The sequence below is a fragment of the Myotis lucifugus genome, unplaced genomic scaffold (genome assembly GCF_000147115.1).
Source record: "Myotis lucifugus unplaced genomic scaffold, Myoluc2.0 scaffold_12, whole genome shotgun sequence".
Taxonomy (NCBI): domain Eukaryota; kingdom Metazoa; phylum Chordata; class Mammalia; order Chiroptera; family Vespertilionidae; genus Myotis; species Myotis lucifugus.
In genome coordinates, this window is record NW_005871060.1 from 12901408 (window position 1) to 12924575 (window position 23168).

The following is a 23168-nucleotide window of genomic DNA, read 5'->3' on the forward strand; positions in this document are numbered from 1 at the left end:
CTATTTTGTCTGTGGTTCTCTCTACACCCTTCCTGTTTGGTTTCTGATTCTGAAGAGCTTGATATAGATTGCTCAATTGGTACTCCAGATTTTAATCTGAGAATGTAAACTATTTGCAACTAATAGTCTTGATTCTTTAAAAAAAAAAATACAGTTTACCCTAAGTACATTTGAAATTTAATGATAATAATCAACTTTCTAAATTGACAATATTTTTATTCCAAATATTTAACATTTTGTGATTAACTAAACCGCTTTATACATGTCCTTATTTCCCTGAGATGTACCCAATAAGTTGGAAATGGCAGGACTTTACCACCACTTTTACTTCCAGCTTTAATTTTTTTCAAACTAATTTTACACGCAAATACACACCTCATTGCCTTAATTACTTTCTGATATTTTCACTTTTTTTGCCAACGGCCTGTTCACATTACACATGCAGATCTTGCTGGCAATTCAAAATAGTGATTTGACTGAGTCCTGCCAAAAAATAAGTGTTCCATTAAGAGGCAAAACCTTGAACATCTTCCTAAGTTTCACAGCTTAGTTATTAGAGAATATAATCTAAATAGCCATAACCCCCAAAATGGATTCTCCCCCCTCTGTGCTCCCCCTGGTCTGAGGGAAGGCGGTCAGATGCTCTATAAGCTCCCCGCTCCCCCCCCCCCCGCTTTTGGAGCAGGAGTGGTGGTTTGATTTCAAGTCCTTTGACAAAGCCCATCTTCAGCTGCTTCATCGTTTCACCTAGACTCTGTTTTGTGGTTAATGGAGGTGGCCAGCTTGACTTGTGAACCAATTAGAACTCTAAATCAATTCTATTCTTGTTTCCCTAATTCACATGTATTCCATGAGAATTAATGACTTGATAGAGCAGCAATTATTTTCTGAGTGTTGATCCTAGTTGATTGAAACATCTCAGGGCACAAGCCACTGTTTCTTATGACGCAAATTATAAACTTGGTAGAAGTGGGCTTTGGGCAGTTTCAGCACTCCTCATTTACTGAAAACACGGAAGGGTCTCTGTTTCTGTACACTGCTCAAGGGTTTCTAATGCCCAAAATAGGTTGGAATAAATTTACATAATGGAGAAAGGCAGTGCTGAGAAAGGAAAAGAAGAAACATAGAATTAAGTACTTTGTGAATACTTTGGAGCTCATTGAAACCAGACATTTTTTTACAATGTATGAAAAAATGGTTGTCACTAATAAAATAGATTTTAGCCAAAATTGTTCTTACACAATTGAAGTGCTGCTTCCCTGACTGTGTCATGTAATGAAAATAGCTCAGTATAAAACATTCCTCATGCCAGGAAATTTAGTCTCGGTACAACTTTAAGAATCTCCTGAGGGTGGGTGAGTTAATAGCTAAAATGAATAAGTGCTTACTTGGCTACATATAGATTTTAACAAACAGCCATGCTATGACTATGTTAAAAGAACAACAACAAAAAATCCTCTGCCCATGCATAGCCATCTATAAACATGTCCAACTCCCTTTATGCATACCCATCTCCTCTTCCCCTCTCTGAATTATTTTTTCACTTAAGCATGTTACGAATTTTATCTATCAATGTGTGTGTGTGTGTGCGTGCACACATATGTTATTTATCATGTTTATTGTCGGAATCCCCCATGGGACTGTAAACTCCTAGAAGGCAGAGATGTTTTCCTAGGGCCTGACATAATTGTGCTCAATCAATGCTTGTTGAATGAGTGAATGAAACTAGAGTCTGCTGCAAAGAGAAGCCTGGGGATGCCAGGGTGTTATCCGCATCTAGAAGGGTTCAGGAATCTGGAGAAGGGGTTGCGAGTAAATTAAATAAACTAGACATGAAATATAAATTTGGAAGGCAGTTTGGGGGAGCTAGATGGGGCTTAGCTTTAGTAACTGAGCTTTCCGAATCTCTGGATCTCTAGCTTTTTATTAACACACTGGAGACCCGGTGCATGAAATTCGTGCATGGGGGAGGGGGTCCCCTCAGCCCAGCCTGCACCCGCTCCAATCTGGGACCCCTCGGGAGATGTACCACTGCCTCCTGGGGATCGGGCCTAAACCAGCAGTTGGACATCCTGTCACAATCCGAGACCACAAGCTCCTAACTGCTCACCTGCCTGCCTGCCTGATCGCCCCCAACTGCCCCCCCACTGGCCTGGTCACCCCCAACTTCCCCGCCCAGCCGGCCTGGTTGCCCCCAACTGCCCCACCCAGCTGGCCTGGTTGCCTTAACTGCCCCTGCTGGCCTGGTCACCCCTTAGTGCCCCCCCTGCCGGGCTGGTTGCCTCCAACTGCCCTCTCTGCCAGCCTGGTCACCCCACACAGCCTGCTGCTCAGTCGTTTGGTTGCCCCTCACTAAGCCCCCTGCCGGCCTGGTCGCCCCACGCAGCCTGTTCTGTCATCTGTTCGGTTGCAATGGTCACTTAGGCATATATATATATATATATATATATATATATATATATATAGATAGATAGATATATAGATAGATATAGATAGATATAGATAGATATAGATAGATATAGATATAGATGATATAGATATATAGATATAGATATAGATATAGATATAGATATAGATATATAGATAGATTTTGCCCTATAGGAAAGCAGATATACATATCAAGGGTAAGGTTTGGTAAACAGTAAAAATATTATCAGGTTGGGGGAACTGCCCCCAGCTGTCTGGCAGCAGGCAATACTATATGCAGATCTTCAGCCCTGCTGAAGCCCCAAGGTTCATCAACCTTTTGATGAATTTCTTGCATAATTGTGACCTGCTGGAATTAGCCTCCAGCATGGAGTTGTTGCACTTCTCTTCCAAAGAAAGAAAGATGTCCATCACTTCTGGAGTGAGGCACTAACTTGGGAAAATGAGGCATGGGATCCAGGCAGTCTAGTGCTCCCTGCTGGCGGTTTTCCTAGTGAGAGTAGCAGTTTCAATGGCTCAGTTGTTACAGAAGTTACCAGGTGGCAGGAAGACACATAACAGGCACTTGGAAGATTCAGGAAATGCACTTTAATTGCAGGAGCATGGGTGCTGTGACTCAGGGGAATCAGTTCCCAAAACTGAATGCCTAATGCAGTGGTACTTTCCCTTTTATCCCCCTAGTTTCTTTGTCTCCCAGATATGGACTAGGCCTGAGGTCGCAAACTGCGACTCTTTGGCCCCTTGAGTGTGGCTCTTCCTAAGCCTTAGGAGTACCCTAATTAAGTTAATAACAATGTACCTACCGATATAGTTTTAAGTTTAAAAAATTTGGCTCTCAAAAGAAATTTCAATCGTTGTACTGTTGATATTTGGCTCTGTTGACTAATGAGTTTGCTGACCACTGGACTAGGCTTCCGGATTCTTTGCGGGCTTTTGCAGACCCTGTGATGGTTGTAAGTGGGGGGAGTGAGATAGTGACCAAGACCATGTTTGGCGCTGGCAGACCCCATTGTGGGGCTGTGTATGGTTTATAGCTCCTGTTAAGGTAAGCATTCAGGGAGACAGGTTTTGCAAGGCTAGCTGGGACCCAAGTGGAAAGGAGGTTGGGGCTTAATTATACAGGCTTGTATGCATATGTGTCAGAATTCAGGTTTGACTGGGCACAGACCTAGGCTGCCACCCTGAATTGCCTTCATAAGTAAACAAACTCCTGGAGGTAAATTTGCACAATGGCACAGTAAGTGTGCAAAGGGGAAATGGACCTGTTTCTTAGCCAGGAGCAGTGTTATTGAAGTTGTATAGAGTTATTGTAGCATATTGATAACAAAATGATAGACTTTGAATTATTTTATTAATTGGTTATAAATACTCTGACACTATATATCCTTATTGCCTGCATAGGGCACACAGTTCCCCACTGACACTCCCACAGTCCTCTGCTTCCCTAGACTAATACTCCATTGGAAGAAGAAGAATGAAACACTACAAGCATTACTAAATTTACCTTATTATTATTCTACTAATGTTTACGGGAGAGGTAAAACAACACAATTTGGTTGATCCAAAGATGGGAAAGTAAAGGGAGGGACATGTAAGTTTTTGCTTTGCAAGGTCAGACATACTGATTGTTTTATTAAAGAAGAGAGCACTGAAAGATGAGCAGGTTTGTGTGGAAAGTCTTTACATTTGTTCTTGGACAGGTTGACTTGGGATGTTAAATCCCCCAAATTGTTACTGCATCGACTTTATTAATAAAGCAAAGCTAAACATATTGGAACTTGCAGTGGGAAAGTCCCGTAGTTCCCCCCTTATCCACAGTTTCATTTTCCTTGGTCTCAGCTTGACTTCATTTCCCATCATCAACCAAGGTCTGAAAACATTAAATGGACAATTCCAGAAATAAAGAACTTATGATCTTTAAATTGTACACCATTCTGTGTATCATGATGAAATCTCATGCCATATTGCTTTGTCCCAGCTGGGATGTGAATAATCCCTTTGTCAGTGTATCCACACTGTGCATAGAGCACAATAAGATTTTGAGAGAGAGAAGCCACATTTATATAACTTTATTACAGTATGTTGTTATAATTGTTCCATTTTATTATTAGTTATTGATGTTAATTTTTTACTGTGCCTGATTAAAAAATTAAACTTTAGAGTGTGCCCAGTGGTCAGAGTGGGACCATCCAGATTGCAGCTCCTCAGAGACATAAAGGACACACTCAGGGGGCAGACTCAGTGAGCACCAAAGCCCCACTGAAGCAAGTCTTGCCGCGGAGGGGTGTCTCCAGCACAGAAGTTCTCCCACTGCAGACACAGCTGATTCTCACAGCCAATTGGCCTGGAGGTCAATCCCTCCCAGTGTTACCTACAACAATCAAGGCTTAACTACAACAAGACTGGGCACAAAGCCCACAAGGGGGTGCACCAAGAGTTTCTACCTCAGGTAATTGGTGAGGCCGAACCACTGGGACCTATAGGACACCTAGCACAGAAAGCCACTCTATCGACACAGCGAAGCATAAAAAATGCCGAGACAAAGAAACAGGACACAAATGACAGAAATGGAGGAAAGCAAAATACTGGATATAGAGTTCAAAACCGCACTTTTAAGGTTTTTCAAGAATTTCTAGAAACCGCCGATAAACTTAATGAGACCCTCAAGAAATCTAGTGACACCCTCGAGGTTGTGATAAAGGACCAACTAGAAATTAAGCATACACTGACTGAAATAAAGAATATTATACAGACTCCCAACAGCAGACTAGAGGATCGCAAGAATCAAGTCAAAGATTTGAAATACAAAGAAGCAAAAAACACCCAACCAGAAAAGCAAAATGAAAAAAGAATTCAAAAATATGAAGATAGTGTAAGGAGCCTCTGGGACAACTCCAAGCATACCAACATCCACATTATGGGGGTGCCAGAAGAAAGAGAGCAAGATATTGAAAACCTATTTGAAGAAATAATGACAGAAAACTTCCTCTACCTGGTGAAAGAAATAGACTTACAAGTCCAGGAAGCGCAGAGAACCCCAAACAAAAGGAATCCAAAGAGGACCACACCAAGACACATCATAATTAAAATGCCAAGAGCAAAAGACAAAGAGAGACTCTTAAAAGCAGCAAGAGAAAGAAAGTCAGTTACCTACAAGGGAGTACCCATACGACTGTCAGCTGATTTCTCAACAGAAACTTTGCAGGCCAGAAGGGAGTGGCAAGAAATATTCAAAGTGATGAATACCAAGAACCTACAACCAAGATTACTTTACCCAGCAAAGCTATCATTCAGAATTGAAGGTCAGATAAAGAGCTTCACAGATAAGGAAAAGCTAAAGGAGTTCATCACCACCAAACCAGTATTATATGAAATGCTGAAAGGTATCCTTTAAGAAGAGGAAGAAGAAGAAAAAGGTAAAGATACAAATTATGAACAACAAATACACATCTATCAACAAGTGAATCTAAAAATCAAGTGAATAAATAATCTGATGAACAGAATAAACTGGTGATTATAATAGAATCAGGGGCATAGAAAGGGAGTGGACTGACTCCTCTTGGGGGGAAAAGGGGTGTGGGGGATGCGGGAAGAGACTGGACAAAAATCGTGCACCTATGGATGAGGACAGTGGGGGGGGGTGAGAGTGGAGGGTCGGGGGGGAACCGGGTGGAGGGGAGCTATGGAGGGAAAAAGAAGAACAACTGTAATAATCTGAACAATAAAGATTTAATTCAAAAAAAATTAACAAAACCAGTTTCGGTGGTTGAACCAGAATGAGGTTTAGAGCCCAGTCAGCCTGACCTCTGCTTCGCCCTCTAATGGTGGCCCCAGAGGCACCCAGTGACTACCAAGGTATCTGTAGAATCTCAAGGGTGATGACTCAGGCTCATTTGCATACACATAATACCCTGCACAGAGTACAATCCTTTTCAAGTTTAAAAGACTTTTTTTTAACTTGTCATTTCTAAGTACAAGAAACTTACTTGAAAAACTTCTGGTGCAAACTTTGGGCAGAAAATACCTCTAGCACTAAAATGCCACCATAATTGAACTAGGAGTTGTAGTTCCTGGGGAAGGGAACTTGGGAGCAGCAAAGCGAACTCTGGTTCTCCTCAGATTGGATTAACCTTTTGCCTTTTACTGGAGATTTCTGTGGAGAGGAGCAACTCTGAGTTTATACTCAGTTTTTTTTCTTTCTTTTAAGATATATTTTATTGATTTTTTGTAGAGAGAGGAAGGGAGAGGAATAGAGAGTCAGAAACATTGATAAGAGAGAAATGCCTGGAATTGGACCTTAGGGCCAAAGTTCTATCCACTGAGCCAAACTGCTGAGGCTATACTCAGTTTTTTGAGGCCTCGTTTTAGCAGGGCTAATCTTGTGGTTACAGAGAAAGACGACTTCTGTTTTTTTAACTTGAGCTGGACAGGATTGTCGGCTCAGATCCGCTACCTAACCCAGGTGGCCACAGGGCAGCCCCACGAGGGCTCCAGCTACTCTTCAAGCAAGGACTGTCAGATGGCACTATGGCGAGTGGACTATGCTCGCCTCAAGCTCAGCGATGTGGCCCGAACCTGAGCAGATGCTGGAAAACTAAGCCAAGTAGGCAGAGAGACATCTGGGAGGCAGATCACCACCTGCCCCCCGGGACAGAACCTGGGGACCTGTAGATTGAGGAGCACAGGCTGCCATGCATGCCCTGCTGGTCATAGATGAGGACAAAGAGGCAAAAGGTGGGAATGGAGAAATTAAAGCCCACGCCTGCCCAGACTCTGTGCTGGCTCCTCCAGCAGGTGCCTGCTCTGACTTCACCAAAGTGCTGACAAAGCTCAGACAGGAGACAAAGAGTCAGTCACGCAACCCACTTCCTCAGATACTTCATGTCCTTGTCCCCTTCCGCAGACTTGACCCAATGAAGACACATTTTTCTTCATTGGAAGAGATAAAGCAGGAACTAAGGGTTTTAATAATAAAAAAACAAGAAAGACGACTTCTAAATTATAAATAAATAAATAAATAAATAAATATTAAACTTTATCATGGATATGTATGTACAGGAGAAAATATAGTTTATATAAGGTTTAGTACAATTCAAGGTTTCGGGCAACCATTGGAACATAAACCCCAAGGATAAAGGGGGACCATTGTATTCTGAAAGGGTCTTGGTGTCTCAAAAAGGGGACATCAAAGTAAGATATTTATTAAACTTTGGGGTCTGGGATCAGGAAGGTTAAAAGATTTTTCAAGACAGAGAACTTGAAAATTGGGCAATACTCATAAAATTATAGTTTAGAATTGCTGGCCACAGCAAAGCAAGGTTAGTAAAGTCAATCTTAATAAATAAACTTGCTCAGGTGAGCAGAATCTCTCTAAATTGATCTTTAAGAATTTCTTTTTTAAAATATATATTTTTATTGATTCCTAGAGGGAGAGGCAGGGAGAGGGAGAAAGAGAGGGAAACATTGATGTGAGAGCAAAAGATTGATTGGCTGCTTCCTGCAAGCCTCCCACCAGGGATCCAGCCCACATCCCAGGTATGTGCCCTGACCAGAAACCTAACAAGCAACCCCTTGGTGCACAGGCCAACACCCAACCAACTAAGGCACACCAGCCAGGGATTACAGTCGTGTGTGTGTGTGTGTGTGTGTGTGTGTGTGTGTGTGTGTAAAAGTTCACTGGAACAAATGACCAGGACAGTTTGATCTCAGTTCTCTCAGGCAACTTTTGAGACACCCAAGGGCACATGTTGCATAACTCAGAGGGATAGTATGAAATTTAGGAGTAATCATTATATAGACTAATAAAGATCTGGAGAGTGTTCTTTTCAAGATTACCCAGGGAGAGAAAAAAAGTAGACCAGGACTGGGTATTAAGAAACGTCAACATGTAATAGTACAATATGGAGATGAACATTCAAAGGATATTGAGAAGAGGTAAAAAAAAAAATGAGTGTGAACAGGATCATGTAAGGAAGATACATCAAGAAGGAAAGAGTGATCCAAAAGGCCAATGCTGTTGAGTGTTAGGAAGATATGAGGACTGAAATGTCCATTTACTAATTAGAAAGTCATTGTTAATCTTAGTGTGAGCTGTTGGGGTGATTTTGTAAAGAAAAAAAACAGATAAGAAACTATTAAAAAGGGTGTGAATGGATAGGAAATGGAAGGTACTTCAAGAATTTTTGCTGAGCAAGAGAAGAGCAAGATAAGTAATTGGTAATTGTAGGAATGTGAAAAGTTGATTGTTTTTCAGGCGGAGAGATTTGAATATATTTAAATATGCATATTATCTGCTGCTATTCTCAGTCAAAAAATAAATCCTTCATTCCTTCCTTCTTTCCTTTCTTTCTTCCTATATCCTTCCTTTCTTCCATGTACTGATTCATTTATTCATTTTATCCAGCAAAGAGAACAGACTAGACCTTGGCCCTAGGAACTGACAGTCTCGTGAAAGTTGAATATGTAGAAGGGAAATGTGAGTAGGTGGATAAATATCTTATCCCTGTTATTGCATCATTAGTAGAAATGTAGTTTAAGTTATTATTGTTCTATCCCAAAGGGAAGAGTTTACATTACTTTACAATATAAGTATTCAGCCGAAGATTGGACTGTGTTTTGAAGCTTCAGAATCAAATTTCCTCCAGATATAGCTGGCTCCATACTGGGAAGAAACTTGTGACCTCGAGCTTATTAACATGATGAAACAATCCAATGAATTAGCAGGTATAAGCCTAAGACAAAATAGGACATCAATTTTTTTTTATTAATTGTAAAAGCCTAAGTTGAGGGTGGGGGAATAAATTTCAATCTGTTGAGATAGTGTACATTTATGTATTCACTTGAAATTACTGTTCAATCAAACTTGTCTCCATTTCAATGCTAAAATATTCATTTTCCTCCAACCCCTTAAATCAAAGGTGCTATAAGCAAACCAGAATATACATAGGAAGTCATGCTGCATTCTCATGTTGCTAATTGGAATTTGGATGAATATAATATAGAAGCAAGACAAGACAAGAGTATAGTATTTCCATTAGCTTCTCTACCCATGTTCCTGCATCTTAATCAGAGCCTTGTTAATATTTAAATATGCATTTTAAGCCCTGAGTGTATAAACAGTCATGGAAGTTCCATTAATAATTGTAATTTGTATAAAAGGATATATGCCACAGACAAATGCTCAAAAGTGTAGTTTAATTGGAGTTATAAAAACTGATTTTGTAGCTCAGAAATGTAAAAAAAAGTTGCAGCAGGAAATGAACTTATTTTTAGCTACTAAGATGCACTGTGGTTTATCATTTATTGAGAAAAGATTTTTATTTTAAGGTAATATTTCTCCATCAGCTATGTACTTGCTGTGTTTTTTTTAAATTATTTTAATGTGGGGCTATTTGGAGATAGAAAAATGGGAAAAGGATCTGCAGGGGAAAGAGATATTGACATCACCTGAAATGCCTTCCATTCTGCAGATTCTGAGCTCTGCAGCCTTCAAAAGGGCCATAATGGAGCAGAGAGAGCTGTCACTCTGGAGCTGTGTCTCTTTTCTCCTTCAGCAGTCATGCTTCAAATGGGTCCTTCTGCAGAGCAGTGGCTTGAAGTAACAATCACCCTCCCTTCCTCACAGCAGTCTGCCACAGAACAAAGCCCCTGGAATAATGTCAGTTGAAATGATGAAGTATGTCTTTTCTATACATCCATAAGGATACTTATAGTGTCTTCCTGGTTCTAAAGGAGAGGATATAGTTCATTATTAGCAACAGCTCTAAATCTTTCTTACTATGTGCAACTTAACTCTTTTATTAACCATAGAACTTATATGTATATTAAAGGCCCAGTGCACGAAATTTGTGCACGGGTGTGGTCCCTAGTCCTGCCCGGCAATCAAACCACAAGTGTCTGGTGTGGAAGGGAGGTCCCAGCTGACCTCTGGGCCCTGGGCAGCACCTGGGCCCCTGGATCCCCATGCGTCCCCCTCCGCCTGAGTCCTCAGGCCCCTGCGCAGCTCCCTCAGCACCTGGGAGCTGGGCGGCAGCCCTGCCCCCCACTGCTGCCATTGGTTGCTGTCTACAGGGTGATTGGCAGGGCGGGGCCCAGCTCACACCCACCTTGGCCTAGCACCACCCACTCACCTGCTCCACCATTCCACCACGGTCCTGCTCTCATCGGGGCCCTGGCCTCTACTGCCACCCACTGCCAGCACCACGTTGCTGATGCCTGCTATGTTCCGCACTGCCCCCTGGTGGTCAGTGCACATTGTAGCGAGTGGTCGAACTCCTGGTTGAGGGGAAAATTTGCATATTAGCCTTTTATTATATACTAGAGGCCCGGTGCACAAAATTTGTGCACTGGAGGGGCAGGGTTGGTCCCTCAGCCCAGCCTGCACCCTCTTGCAGTCCAGAAGCCCTCGGGGGATGTCTGACTGCTGTCTTAGGCCTGCTCCCCCTCTGGCTGAGTTGCACTCCCTCTATGGGAGCGTACTGACCACCAGGGGGCAGCTCCTGCTTTGAGCATCTGTCCCCTGGTGGTCAGTGTGCATCATAGTGACCAGTCGTTCTGCCTTGTGGTCGATTTGCATATTAGCCTTTTATTATTATATATAGAAGATAAGAATAACTCATGGACACAGACAGTAGTGTGGTAAAGGTCTGGGGCAGGTGAAGGGGGTGGGCTAGAAGGGGTCAATGGAGAAAAAGGGGTACATCTGTATTACTTTCAACAATAAAGATAAATTAAAAAAACAAACAAACAAGAGGAAAGATACTAGGAACTTTCTAACACATAACAAACATTAGATTTCTATTCTTAGAATAAGCTCTGACTCAAATACTGTTTTATACTAAGTATTAGTATGGAATATGCATTCAGCAAGAAATTTACGGAGAAAAAACATGTCTTCAGAGTTATATGATAATCACTCATGAGATGTTGCTAGTCATCCCCAAAGCTTTTATGGAAAAAGATAGAATCTTTGCATCAAAACAAACAGATTGAATTCTTTGCAATTTTAGCAAATGGGTTGATTGAGAATTCCTCTCAGAGGTAGTTGATTAAGCTGTGACTGTAGGGGTCGTTTACTTGATGCATACACTATGTAAAGGTCAGGCCTGCACATGAATAGCTACTCTATGTAAAAAGCCTACCTTCCCCCAAAGCATGATTGCCACTGTACTGCCACACAGTATTGTCTTGGCATTACTGTGAAAGAATAAAAGCCCCAAACCTTCCAGTGCCCTGCAAGACCCAATATCGCAAAATTCCCTCTTCCGCCCCTCACATTGTATCTCCTATTTTCTCCCCCTCCTGGTCAGCTCCACTGCAAGCATAGGCCACCCTGCTGTTCACTAGGACACTCCCTTCACAATTTCATCTTGGTCTGAATTGTTCTTCCTTTACAGATTCACTTGGCTAACTCTGTTTCCTCTTTCTGTATTTTCATAGCACTTATTACTATCTAACATAAAAATAGAATTTCTATATATATTATGCTTATTGATCATTGTCTGCAAGAAAAAATTCATTTACTTCATATTATCTCTTTGAGCAGGACTCTATTTTGTTAATTGTATCCTAAGTGTCGATATCTGTACCTGACACAGTGTAGACACTCAAATATTTATTGAATGAATGAATTAGTGAAACCATGAACCATCTTCTTTTCTCATCACCTTGTAAGACACTTGCTACATATTTAAAAGTAATTAACTCAGCAACTTAATTTCCTATTAACAGATTCCCTTTTTTAGGTTCAAGCTCTGACACCAGGAGGTCCATAAAGTAATGCACTTTTTAAAATATATATATTTTTATTGATTTCAGAGTGGACGGGAGAAGGAGAGAGAGATAGAAACATCAATGATGAGAGAATCATTGATTGGCTGCCTCTTGCATGCCCCCTACTAAGGATTGATCCTGCAACCTGGGCATGTGCCCTTGACCAAAATCAAACCCAGGATCCTTCAGTCCACAAGCTGATGCTCTATCCACTGCACAAAACCAGCTAGGGCAAGTAATGCATTTTGATAACTGCAATGAAATAACATGTTGACCTACTCACTCAACTATATGCAAATTGTGCTTATCAAATGACATACTTTGTATTTAAAGTATCAGGGATCTGAGAGAATCAAACTGAGAATCTAGATTTTAATGAGGAGACTTGAAAAGAAAGTTTGTTACTCTAGTGTATGGGGCAAAGGGAAGGAGCTGGTTATTCCAGGGTGCATTGAGAAGAAAAGGGAGAGGACTAGGGGTGAACCTGGGTTTTGGAAGGTGATATAAACATGATAGGGCAAAATAATCCAATGGAGGAGGAACAAAAACTTAAAGAAAAACTGTTCATTTTTGTTGTTGTTGTTGAAAGTATTACAAATGTCCCCCAATTTCCCCCTCCCTGGCTTAGCCCCCTTCCTCCCAATCTCTGCCCCACCCCAGGCCTTCACACTATTGTCTGTGTCCATATAGTATTAATAGGGCCAGCCCAGCTTGTTGCATTTCAACAAGTCTTTGGGAAAAGCCTTTGATTTTCATCAATTTATTAGGAAGTTTAGAAATACATATATCCACTAAAGGGAACATGTTCACACAAATTGGAAGTGCATTGACCCTGCTCCTTTCTGTAAAAGAAGAAAGAAATAAGAAAAATAGAAGGATTAGTGGACATCGAGATTAGAGATGTGATGGAAAAAGTATTGGAAGGCAGAGTTCACATTTCTCAAGAGGCCAGGTACAGGTCTTCCCCCCCCCCCCCCAAGTCATGCACTACAGTGCTTTGAATCATATGTGATTTTCTATTCTAGGCAGCCAATTTCCCTGGCCACCTTAATGACCTAAAGGGAGAGCAACAATGGTTGTGATAAACATGCATGTTTTTGCACCATTCCTGTCCTGATGACAGGTGGCACCATTCCAAGAGTTAAATATCTCTCTTGAAAATACTTGGAATACATTAAATGTCTTACTAGTATATATGTTCTAAATCAGTTTGTTTTGTTCCTCTCAAGATATTAGAAGTTCTGACCCAATTTTTTATATTAACCTATATATTCTTAAGAAAAATAGATCATAATTTAAAGGGATTTAAGTGGTGAAAAGTCTAAATCTATTACCTTAATTTCCCTTTTTTATAGATTAAATATTGCAGGATCATTTTTGAGACTAATTTTTGATGTAATTCCTCAGGGAATATGAGCTTTTGCTATCTGAGGTGATTTTTTTTCTTTTAAATCAATGTGTCCACTAAGGAGCATATTATTGTGCACCAGATGGAATTAAATGAACCATTGTGTGAACTTGGCATTTTTAGATCGGATTACCTGAGTGTAATTACCTGCAGACAGTTTCTAAATATGTGTTCATAAGGGATTAGTTTTTATAAAGAGATTCTCTTCTATTCTCATTTTTTTTCTTCTTACAACGTGTTTAGTCATTTTGGCTTATTGTACCGTCATGTTCTGCCACCGATAATGGTGAGAATTAATCCTGAACTACCAGAATTGATGAGACAGAACAAGTGGACAGCTGTTTAAAAAACAAACAAATAGACAAGGGACAACTTACAAGAGAGATTGTTATAGTTTTGTGCCATATAGAATTAGAATCATCTGCCCCAATTCTAATACTGAAATTTGGAGAAATTAATCTGTGTGTTAAACAGATTTTTTTTCAGGAATTTATCCCCAAACTGGAATCCAGTATTTTATTTCCTATTGCCATTTTTAAATCACATCAGTTGAAGAATATGAATGTTTACACATTTTTATCACATTTTTTCTGTTTTCCTTGGGAAGGAATGGAATTAGCTTTCTGTGAGTCATCTCTTCACATAGGGATACACCCTCTGGGTGACATTTTTTAGTGGGACCATGACCTCTTGTTCTCACTCCTTAAATAATGAGGAGAGATTACGCATGTTTCCCACATTGATATTAAGTGCACAATTTCCTCTTAGTACATAAATATATATTTAGGCTATTGGAAGAATGGGAATTCAAAACTCTGTTTAAGATTCTCTGCACTACAATTTTATCTTTCTTTTTAAAAATGAATTGTCCCACAGGGTGTGGTTGAGCATAGACCTATGAACCAGGAGGTCATGGTTTGATTCCCAGTCAGGGCACATGCCCAGGTTGTGGGCTCAATTCCCAGTGTTGGGTGTGCAGGAAAAAGCTGATCAATGATTCTTTCTCCTCATTGATGTTTCTATCTCTCTTTCCCTTTCCCTTCTCCTCTGAAATCAATAAAAAATATATTTAAAAATAAAAATGAATTGTCTATATAATTTTCAAGTTGTTGCTACTCTCTTGGAGCAGTTAGCAAAGAACCTATAATATGAGTTAGGGCAACATCAAATTTAATGGAAAAAATGTGACTTATGCCCTAGCTGGTTTGGCTCACTGGGTAGAGCGTTGGCCTGGGGACTGAAGGGTCCCAGGTTCGATTCCAGTCAGGGGCATGTACCTTGGTTGCGGGCACATCCCCAGTAGGGGATGTGCGGGAGGCAGCTGATCAATGCTTCTCTCTCATCGGTGTTCCTAACTCCCTATCCCTCTCCCTTCCTAGCTGTAAAAAATCAATAAAATATATATTTAAAAAAAATGTGACTTATAATTTCATATTATTTCATATACTATATGCTTATTTTTTTTCCTGAATCTTATAAACTTTCTGATGACTCTAGTGAGGCATATACCCAAAGTGTATGACTTCTTTTTCTTCTTTTAGCAAGAGCGTGAGTATGCTAAGTTGCCATCAGGAATTCACTTTTAGAGAATTCACCTAGTATCTTATTCTAAAATACCTGATCAACTGGAAAAAAATAATGAGCAGAACTTTGCAAAATTGAAATAACTATAGATAATCAAATATGTGCTGTCAGTTTGTGAATTGACATTAATTTATGTTGAAAACAGGTCACTTCCAAATAAGGAAAAATTGACATTGATATTAACATAGACTTGAAGTTAATATTATAGGTTCTAAGTTGTAAAACAAAAGAAAAAGACTTTGGCTACCTTAAGCGAAAAGTAGTCTGCAGAATATATGGTGGGCTCGTTAATGGGAGTCTCAAAAATCAACCTTGAAGGCAAAAGGTACATAATTGCTATTGGAGGTTTGGAAGCAGGGATGACAGTCATGATCTTCTAGAATCTTCAACAGCTTTATTGAGCTATCATTCACATGGCATACAAGTCACCTATTTAAAGTGGTACACAGAGAATGCCTCTACTACTCTTACTAGCTTTGTTTCTCTAACTGAAGAGTCTAAGTCCGGAAGAAGCACTTAGTTGGCCAGGCTTGTGCCACAGGTCCTCTTTCAGCTGGTGTCAGAGCTGGTGAGGGTACGGGGTGGCTGGGCATGAGGGAATGAAATATCCAGAAGCAGCTTCATGGATTTACTCTTGCAACAAGTAAGGTGGGAAAGATGAGGCAAGGGTTATTTGCAGTGGTGTGTTGGTAACTATTTAATAACTAGCTCCGCAGAAAGAAAAAAAAGTCATTTCTTTAAGAATTTACAGATTTCCATGGTGTAAATATTTCAACTATAAGAAATAGTTTGAAGCAACCAATAAGATTGCTTTCAGAGCTTGGAAGAGATACTCACAATGTATTCTTAAGAGCTAAAAAGAGCTGGCTTCAGCACACTACTAGATTTCTCCCCAAATGAACACAATTGCTTTCAGAGAGGGAGAATGAATGCTAAGTAGAAAAAAAAATAGCATATATTCAGGTATTCAGCAATGCTATCATTTAGAATTGAAGGACAGGTAAAGACCTTCCCAGACAAAAAAAAGGTAAAGGAGTTCATCACTGTCAAACCAGTATTACAATAAATGTTGAAGGTTCTTCTTTAAGAAGAAAAAATAAAAGATAAAATATATGAAAAATAAAATGGCAATAAATACATATCTATCATTCATTAAAAAAAGTAGTAGAAAATGTTATGAATTAGAAACAATCCTATATAATAAAAGGCAAATATGAAAATAGACCAAACAACAGAATAACTGGAACAATTGAACAACCGGTCACCATGACGTGCACTGACCTCCAGGGGGCGTGTGCAGAATATGGCAGGCTTCAGCCATGGTGGGAAGGTGGAGCAGGTGAGTGGAGGCGCCAGACCAAGGTAGGGCACTGGTCACTGTCATCATGGCGAGCCTCTGGTGCTTATTGAAAATTCTTTGCTCCCTCGCACCACGGTCCCGCTCAGCACTCACACCTGCTTCCGGTGCTCAGCGCCCGTCCCGATCGCTCAGTGCCATCAGCGGGTGCCAGCAACAGCTGCCGGCCCTGATCGCCCCTGAGGGCTTCTTTACCTCCCCCTGCTCCTGAGGGGTGATCAGGGCAGCAGCTGCCACTTGCACCCACTGATGGTGTTGGCCCCAATCGCTTCGCATTGTCAGCAGGTGCGAGCAGGGCCAGCGCTGTCAGCGTGTGGGAGCAGCTTCAGTGGGAGCAGGGAACTGGGGACCGTGGTAGGAGGGGCTGGGAAGGGGTGCGGAGGATGGGCCAAGACCCACCCCTGTTCCTACTGCAGCCTCGCGGCCCACAGTTCCTTTTAAGATTCACGAATTCATGCACTGGGCTGCTAGTGACAAAAACACTAAAGACCAATTCATCATAAGTAAAATAAGAGCATGATATTAGAGAACATCAACTTTCTACTAGCCAGGAATGAATGAAAAAGTAGAGAATTTCTACTACAGTACCTAAGCCATAAATTCCCAAATGTTTTCTATAAACATACTAAATTTTCTTAATTGTAAACAATGAGATCTGAAGAAAATTACTTCAGTTTTAAAACATTTACTTTAAATAGATATGTTAAAATTCATCAAATTCAATATAGTAAAAGTAAAAAGCTAATTTTGACCATCATTTTCACATTTAAAAATTATCATTATTCAAGTCTCCATTTTACATTTTGTATAATGTCTATTTCTTTTTTAAAAAAATATATTTTTATTGGTTTCAGAGAGGAAAGGAGAGGGAAAGAGAAATAGAAACATCAATGATGAGAGAGAATCATTGATTGTCTGCCTCCTGCACACCCCACACTGGGAATTGAGGTGGCAACCCGGGCATGTGCCCTTGACTGGAATCGAACCCAGGACCCTTCAGTCCTCAGGCCGACACTCTATCCACTGAGCCAAACCAGCTAGGGCAATGTCTATTTCTTACACATTCTAATTTCTAGCTGATGGTGTATAGGGAGAAGACTTATGAAAAATAAAATTACATGCAATGTGCCTACCAAAAAAATAGAAAATTTTATAAAAGGGGATAAGAAATAGTAGCTAGATGTTTAAGAGGAATTGACTGAAACCAGAAGATGAAAGTGTTTCAAGAGGAAAGTAGTTGGGAATCATAAAAAACAAATGAAGAGTCAAGTAAGAAGATCTCAGAATAATTCAATGAATTAATTAAGAAAAATGGTAACAGATGACACTGACATTGGTAACAACTAAAAAGAATTTGTGTACTTGATATATTGCTTTTATATCAGTAAGTAAACCTCTTACAGAATATGAAAATGTTCCCTTCATCACATGCTGGCATTTCCTAGTTTTGAAGATGGTCCCTGCTTGGATATGCTTTTGATAATATATGTCTACAATTCTCCTTTGGCTTCATGCTCTGAGTCATGTTATGAATGCATTGATGTCATGCTATCATGAAAGGAAACTAATAACAATTTATCAAGATTATAATTAAGCGTTTGGAAAGGCAGTATGAAATAACCATTTGGAAATTAATGAGGAGGTGACCCTGTTACTACTAAATGTCAAAGAATGGAGAATTTGTATGAGGTCCCCAAATGTCTTTGCAACACGCACAGTACAAATGCAGAATTACAAGCGAGTTAGGGAATCTCAGAAGGAGAACATCTAAGTACAACTGTTTCATATTTACTCAAGGACACAACACTAAACAGAGATGAGGTGGTTACTTAGAGCTGACTCCAATGCAACAACCTTGACAAGATCTTCTGCCTCTGGGTCCCCTTCGGAACACACCTGCTGCAATCTGCACAGAGGTAGGATTCTGCTGAGGACAGGAAAGAACCAATCATTGGCTACACCAGTGCCCCTTTCAGCCCAGGCTTGCAACACCAATCTAAAAAATGTACACTGGGAGCTCCTGTGATTTCTGTGAGGGGTTGTTTACCAAGCCCTGCATCTCCTAGTTCTGAAATCAGACTCAGCAGCAGGATGACTCCTACCCCTTCCAGGGATGAGAGCAGACAGAGGCTCCATCTTTGCTTCAGACCTTTCTATCCTTTCACCTGGGCAGTTCCTAGGGAGATGACTCAGTATGCTCAGCTGACAGTGAGTGTGTCTTTAGTTTGTTGCTACACACACATATTGAAACAAATGTTTTCATTTCTTCATTGAAAGGTTACTTTTTATTTACCATCTGTTTTAACTTATATGTTAATTATAAAAATCAAATAAAGTGAATTCAGTGGGGCCTTGACTTACGAGTGTCCCGACTAACGAGTTTTTTGAGATACCAGCTGTCTCTCGGCCGATTTTTTGCATTGAGTTGATAGAGTAATTTGAGTTAGTGAGCTCCTTAACGAGCTCCTTAACGAGCTCGGTCTCGGAACGAATTAAACTCATAAGTCAAGGCCCCACCGTATTTATAAAATAAAACCTAAGAACCCTATCTTAGCCCTCCCCTAGATTTAACATAGGTCCCTGGATTGTCACTGATAATGGTTTGGGCTTTATCTTCCATATCCTAGTATCTGCATTTATCAATCACATACACAATGTATGAAGGCTATCCTATCTAATAATAGAGAAACATGGTAATTAGCCGTACCTCTGCTACACTTCCCATTGGCTAATCAGGGCGATATGCAAATTAACTGCCAGCCAAGATGGCGGTTAATTTGCATATATCAGCTGGGAGCGTAGCAAGCCAGGCGGCCGAAAACAAGCTGGGTGGTGGAGGTGGGAGCAAAACAAGCTGGCCGGGTGGCTGAGGGAGGCGGGAATGATCAACCTGGGCCGGGTGGCTGAGGGAGGTGGGAACTAAACAAGCCGGACAACCCCCCAGGGGTCCCAGACTGCGAGAGGGCACAGGCCGGCCTGAGGGACCCCCCGCCCCTTCCCCGAGTGCACAAATTGTTGTGCACCGGGCCTCTAGTTTACTATATGTGTGTATATAGTTGGGTGTATACAGATACATGGAAGATAAATCCCAAAGCATTATCTTAGGCCACTCTCTTAGAAGTCTGTTTTATTTATTGTTTGCAAATCCCCAAGATTTCTTCCCCTAGCTTGACTCCTTGGCTAGGAAATGCCCATAAGATATGTAGCCCTAGCATATGTGGTGATGGATTTCAGAACACACAGCTGGGACCACTGATCAATTTTGTTCCCTGATATCAAATATATGAAAAGCACATTTTCATATTGGATCATACTTTTCAGTCTCAATACAAGCAGCCAGAAAAAGCCTTTTAAAAGGTACATCAGATCATGTCTCTTCTCTAATCAATGTTCCACAAGCTCTTCATTTTATTTTATTAAGAATAAAAGCTAAATTCACACCACAGCCTCAGTGCCCTTTGTGACCTGCCCCTCACTCCCATCTCCCCTCCTTACCTCTTCAACTTAACATCCTACTTTTCTTCCTGGTCACGCCATCCTAGAGACTCCAGAGCCACTCTGTTCCCTCAATATACCAGGCAAGATAAGGCCTCTGGCTTCCTAACTTATGGAGAAAATCGATGTAATCACCCAAGAATTGCACTGGCTTACTCTCTCCGTGGGAAGCTCTTCTCCAAGATATCTCTGAGGCTCATTCTTTGACCTTTTGCAAGTCTGTGGTCAACAATGACATTCTTGATGAGGTTTACCTGGTTTATGCTTTTTAAAACAGGAAAAGTATTGACCTTGATATTCCCAATATCCTAACCTTGTTCTGCTTTTTTATTTTATGTAACATTTTTTATATGCAAGATTCTATATGTTGTATGCCTATTGTTTGTCCTTCCCCACCAGAATATAAGCTCTGCAAGAATAGGACTTTAGTCAGTGCAGCCCTATACCGTAGTAATAGTAGCCATTCAGTGAACAATGGAAGAATAGGTGGATGGATGAGTAAATATACACACATATTTAGGAGTTAGTGTAGCAAAATGCATTAGCATGTCAGACTGGCGGGCTCCATCAATTATCTGCTCTAAATAGGTATCTATAATAATAAAAGCATAATATGCTAATTAAACCGGACAGCCGAAAGACTTTCCGGACATCATTCTGGCCGTCCTTCTGGACGAGCCTTCCTGATAAAGCCATGGCATTGGGGGCCGAGGCAGAGGTGGTTAGGGGCAATCAGGCAGGCAGGCGAGCAGTTAGGGGCAATCAGGCAGGTAGGCAGGGTGGTTAGGGAAAATGAGGCAGACAGGAGAGCAGTTAGGGGCAATCAGGGAGACAGGCAGAGCGGTTAGGGGTAATCAGGCAGGCAGGCGAGTGGTTAGGAGCCAGCAGTCCTGGATTGCAAGAGGGATGTCCGACTGACAGTTTAGGCCTGATCCCGCACATCAGTCAGACATTTCCAGAGGGATCCCAGATTGCGAGAGGGTGCAGGCCGGTCTGAGGGGCCTCCCCCCCCCACTGTGTACAAATTTCGTGCACTGAGCCTCTAGTAATAATTATAACTGTAGTCATAAGGAGTACCTAAAACCTCTCCACATGGTTGTTATGAAGGTTCGGGTAATAACTAGTTAATAATTTTTAAAAACACAAAACAGCTCATGAAATATATTAAGTGGTTAATTAATGTTACTTACTACTATTATTTTTCATTTTATATATATACTAGAGTTTTGATACATGAAATTCATTCAAGAGTAGGTCTTCCTTTCCCCGGCTGCTGACACCAGCTTCCCTCTAGCACCTGGGACCCGGGCTTCCCTCCGAACTTTGGCTTCATCCGGAAGGTTGTCCAGAAGGACTACTGGTCTAATTAGCATATTAGGCTTTCATTATTATAGACTAGAGGCCCAGTACACAAAATTTGTGTACTGGGGGGGTCCCTTATCCTGGCCTGCACCCTCTCGCAGTCCAGGACCCCTCAGGGGATGTCCACCTGCCGGCTTAGGCCTGATCACCCCAGGGATTGAGCCTAAGCTGGCAGTCAGACATCTCTCTTGCAGTCTGGGGCTCTCACAGTCCAGGACCCTTCGCTCCTTACCGCCTGCCTGCAGCAGAGGCAGGAGAGGCTCTTGCCACCGCCGCTGCGCTTGCCAGCTGTGAACCCAGCTTCTAGCTGAGTGGCGCTCCCCCGCTGTGGGAGCACACTGACCACCAGGGGGCAGCTCCTGCATTGAGCATCTGCCCCCTGGTGGTCAGTGCACATTATAGTGACTGGTTGTTCTGCTGGCCAGCCAGGGGGAGGGGCCCTGGTCAAACTCCCGGTTGAACTCCTGGTCAAACTCCTGGTCAAGGGGACAATTTGCATATTAGCCTTTTATTATATAGGATATATATTCAGTAGACACAAGTTACTTTGTCTTGTCCACCATCCTCTATAGAGAACTTCTGTTCCCTCCAAGCTAATAGGTTCTGCACAATTGTCATATTCTCATTCTCCAACAGCATCTAATTTCAGTCAGAGGAAAAACCTCATTCTATCAAGAGCCCATACGAGGTGACAGGTGGTTGGTCCTCAAAGAGTATCTGACTCAAACAGGAAAAGCCAAGTCTTACTTGAAAATTTGAACTTAGAATCATAGGTTGTATTGTCAATCCCACTTCAATGGTAGTAACTAAAGAAGTAAGATGAGAGGAATCAGCTCCCTTGTTTCTGAATCCATAGACACATTTGTTTTAGGTAAGTAAGACAATAAAATTCACCCAAGGAAAAACAAATTAAAAGCCAGAGTCCTGGAAATGTTTGAGTTCCTGGTTCCAATTGGTTTTCAGATCTAGTTGCATCTTGCCAAATTTGTGTATAAATTGTGTAAGTCCTTTCTTGTATTTTCTTAGTCAACCAGTTACTCTTCTTTTCCCTAAGAATTTGCAAGTTTGGTTTCTGTATTAAAAATGGAGGAATCAAATGTATACCATATGTTTTGCTATAATTTAGGATATTAAAATTGAGGCAGGAATAAGGGTGCATTCCTATTTATTCCCTAAAATATCCTCAGAAGAGCTGTTCATAAGAAATTTATTATAATGTTATATTAATTGGAGACATTCCAATGACATATCACAATGTTAGAAAACATGTAATGAGATGTCAATTAGTTAGGAGGCTTAAGAATATGGTCTAGGATATAAATTCTGTTCATAGGATCCTCTGAGAACTGCCTCTCTGGCCAGGCAGATTAGGGCTTTTCTGTTTTGTAGGACCTGGACCTGGGGTTGGAGCTCCTCATGAGAAGCCTGCTCTTCATGAGGATTTTTTCTCTTCCACAGGTAATCAGAACAATTTGCCTGAAACAATCTCTTTATAACATGCTATTCTCACCACCGCTCATAACTAAATGTAGTAGAAATTTCTCCAACAAAATTGACATTGGTAAAAGGTGCTTTGTTTCTAGATCAGACAATTCAGTCACCATGTGTTTGATGGTAAGAATCATGATCTGCTGACTGTTAGCATCTAAGCCTTTTATGTTTCCGACACAAAGTTCAGGTAGACCTCTCAGTAATCTGTTCCTCTAGGAAAGTAACACAACTCTAGATCATCTTCTGAAAATTTCTGTAACTCATTTGGGAGTA

At 41.0% G+C, this 23168-nt stretch overlaps 1 protein-coding gene and 1 non-coding gene across 2 annotated transcripts in view; both read left to right on the top strand.

Annotated features, from left to right (window-relative positions):
- Nucleotides 1–23168, top strand: part of GRID2 (glutamate ionotropic receptor delta type subunit 2) — a 1225688-nt gene that overhangs the window by 787495 nt on the left and 415025 nt on the right. The window lies entirely within an intron of this gene.
- On the top strand, nucleotides 6528–6638 carry LOC111825078. Its single transcript, XR_002828186.1, has one exon. It is a non-coding gene; the product is annotated as a U5 spliceosomal RNA (small nuclear RNA).